The sequence below is a fragment of the Empidonax traillii genome, unplaced genomic scaffold, assembly GCF_003031625.1.
Source record: "Empidonax traillii isolate 1590-97213 ecotype Southwest subspecies unplaced genomic scaffold, ASM303162v1 scaffold4671:size9355, whole genome shotgun sequence".
NCBI classification, from domain to species: Eukaryota; Metazoa; Chordata; class Aves; order Passeriformes; family Tyrannidae; genus Empidonax; species Empidonax traillii.
This window is the reverse complement of record NW_020959864.1, coordinates 1-3353: the sequence shown is the minus strand read 5'-3', so window position 1 is coordinate 3353 and position 3353 is coordinate 1. Positions and strand designations below refer to the sequence as shown.

Genomic DNA, 3353 nt, shown 5'->3' with positions numbered 1-3353 from the left:
CTCTCAGGGAGGAGTTTGGGGGTGTTTGGAGGTCTCTCAGGGGTCTCTCATTGCTGACCCAGGTTCTGCCGGGCAGCCAGGAATTGGGTAGGGGTCACAGGGAGGGGTTTGGGGGGTCCCAGGGAGGGTTTGGGGGTCCCAGGGAGTGGTTTGGGGGTCCCAGGGAGTGGTTTGGGGGTGACTTGGGGGGTGTCCCGGGGCTGACCCAGGTTCTGTTGGGCCACCAGGAATCGGATAGGGGTTGCAGGGGTTGTTCTGGGGGTATTTGGGGGGTATTTAGGGGGTCTCCAGGAGCTGACCCAGGTTCTGCTGAGCCGCCAGGAAGCGGGTGGGGGTTGCAGGGATGGGTTTGGGGGTCCCAGGGAAGGGTTTGGGGATATTTGGGGGTATTTGGGGGGTCCTTTAGAGCTGACCCAGGTTCTGCCGAGCCGCCAGGGAGTGGGTGAGGTTCTCAGGGAGGGGTTTGGGGATATTTGGGGTTATTTAGGGGTATTTAGGGGGTCCCCCAGAGCTGACCCAGGTTCTGCTGAGCCGCCAGGAAGCGGGCAGGGGTTGCAGGGGTTTGTTTTGGGGGTATTTAGGGGTATTTGGGGGGTCCCCCAGAGCTGACCCAGGTTCTGCCGGGCCGCCAGGAAGCGGGTGAGGTTCCCAGGGAGGGGTTTGGGGGTGTTTGGAGGTATTTAAGGGGTCCCCCAGAGCTGACCCAGGTTCTGCCGGGCCGCCAGGAAGCGTGCCGGCTCCTTGACGTTGTCTGCCAGCAGGAAGGCCCCCTCCTCCAGCACGTCCAGCAGCATCGTGGCCGTGTGCGCCTGCTCCGAGCCGTTCATGTCCCGCCACGACTCCAGCGCCTCCGGACGCAGCAGATTGTCCACGGCCTCCACCACCGCCTGCGGACACGCCCACCGGGATGGGACACGCCCACCGGGACACGCCCACCGGGATGGGACACGCCCACAGGGACACGCCCACACCCACCGCCTCCACCACCGCCTGGGGACACACCCACCGGGATGGGACACACCCTCAGGGACACGCCCACTGGGATGGGACATGCCCACAGGGACACGCCCACCGGGATGGGACACGCCCACACCCACCGCCTCCACTACCGCCTGCGGACATGCCCACTGGGATGGGACACGCCCACAGGGACACACCCACCGGGATGGGACACGCCCACAGGGACACACCCACCGGGATCAGACATGCCCACAGGGACATGCCCACCGGCATCAGACACGCCCACTGCTGTGGGACACACCCACCGGGTGGGACACGCCCACAGGGACACGCCCACACCCACCGCCTCCACCCCCACCTGGGGACACGCCCACCGGGATCAGACACGCCCACTGCCGTGGGACATGCCCACAGGGACACGCCCACCACCGTGGGACACGCCCACCTGGACACATCCACCCAGATGGGATACGCCCACATGGGCACCCCCACTGCCTCCCCCACAGCCTGAGGACACGCCCACCAACATGGGACACGCCCACGAGATGGAACACGCCCACCAGGACACACCCATTGGGACAAGCCCATTGGGTTAGGATACGATCAACTGGACACGCCCACCCAGGAAAGACCCCACCCATAAGCCCCACCCATTCACAGACCCAGCCAGCCCAATAAAGGCCACACCCACCAGTGCAGACCCACCCAATACAGGCCCCACCTACTCCTTGGCCCCACCCTGATAGCCCCACCAAGCCCCTCCCACCATGCTTGGCCACGCCCATCTCACAGGCCACACCCCCTTCCCGGCCACGCCCCCTCACCTTAATGTAGTCCTTGCAGGTTCGTTCCCGCTTGTGCATCTGGGGAGGGAAACGACGGGATTGGGGAGGGACCCCCCAAAATCTGGGGCAGAAACCACCAAAATCTGGGCAGAAACCCTTCAAAGATCTGGGGCAGAAACCCCCAAAATCTGGGCAGAAACCCCCAAAATCTGGGGCAGAACCCCCCCAAAATCTGGGTCCACCACATCCCACAGTCCCCCTCAGTCACACGTGTGTCCCCCCCACTCTCCCCACCCTCCCCTGCCCCCCCCCATGTGGGGTGAACCCCCAAATCCAGGTTTTTGGGGTCCCACCTTGTAACAGTTCCTGCTGCAGCTCCTCCTCTCCTCGGTGCTCAGAGCCCCTTCCCCTCGGTCCTGGGTGTCCCCCCCTCCCTCCTGGGTGTCCCCCCCACCCTCCCCAGGGGGTTGAACCCCCAAATCCGAGTCTGGGGTCTCACCTTGTTGCTGTTTATCCCGTCTGACTCCCTCTCCAGGGGTCTCAGGGCCTGCAGGGTCTGCCCAGGATGTCCCACAGACAAGTGCCCCTCCATCCTAATTGTCCCCCTCTCACTCTCATGTGTCCCCCCCCAAATGGGGCTGTGGGGTCTCACCTTGTTGTAGTTCTGGGGTCTCACCTTGTTGTAGTTCTTCCCACCTGACTCCCTCTCCAGGGGTCTCAGGGCCTGCAGGGTCTGTCCAGGATGTCCCAGGTGTCCCCTCCTCACTCTGGGATGTCCCCCCCACCCTCCCCAGGGGGTTGAACCCCCAAATGCGGGTCTGGGGTCTCACCTTGTTGTAGTTCTTCCCACCTGACTCCCTCTCAAGGGGCTTCAGGGTCTGCCCAGGATGTCCCAGGTGTCCCCCCCCTCACTTTGGGGTGTCCCCCCCTTCACTCCCAGGGGGCTGAACCCCAAAATCTGGGTCTGGGGTCTCACCTTGTTGTAGTTCTTTCCAGCTGACTCCCTCTCCAGGGGCCTCAGGGCCTGCAGGGTCTGCCCAGGGTGTCCCCAGGACATCCCACAGACAAACTCCCCTCGGTCCGGGGTGTCCCCCCGTCACTCCCAGGGGGCTGAACCCCCAAATCCGGGTCTGGGGTCTCACCTTGTTGTAGCTCTTCCCACCTGACTCCCTCTCCAGGGGCTTCAGGGTCTGCAGGGTCTGCCCAGGATGTCCCAAGTGTCCCCCCCTTCACTCCCAGGGGGTTGAACCCCCAAATCCGAGTCTGGGGTCTCACCTTGTTGTAGTTTTTTCCAGCTGACTCCCTCTCCAGGGGTCTCAGGGCCTGCAGCTGCGCGTCCAGGATGTCGAGGAGCTGCTCGAGCAGCCGCACGGCCGAGCTGACGTCGCCGGCGAACACCGGGCCCCGCGTGTGCCGCGCCAGCTCCCCCGCGATGCTCGCGGCGTTCTCCCCGCTCTTGATCTGCCATTTGGGGGGGGGGGAACCCAAAATGTCAGGGGGGGGAACCACGGGACCCCCAGGACCCCCCTGAGCGAGGGGCACCCACCATGGGGGGAGGGGGATGCACTGAGGGGTCTCTAAGGAGGGGTTTTGGGGAGGTCTGGGATG

General features: G+C 64.5%; 1 long non-coding RNA gene across 1 annotated transcript; it reads right to left on the bottom strand.

Annotated features, from left to right (window-relative positions):
* Positions 1 to 709: 709 nt before the first annotated feature.
* Positions 710 to 3212, bottom strand: LOC114072964. The gene is made up of 3 exons (XR_003574258.1): positions 3021 to 3212; positions 1785 to 1823; positions 710 to 887 (listed from the first exon to the last, which is right to left on the bottom strand). It is a non-coding gene; the product is annotated as an uncharacterized LOC114072964 (long non-coding RNA).
* Between the last annotated feature and the right edge of the window lie 141 nt (positions 3213 to 3353).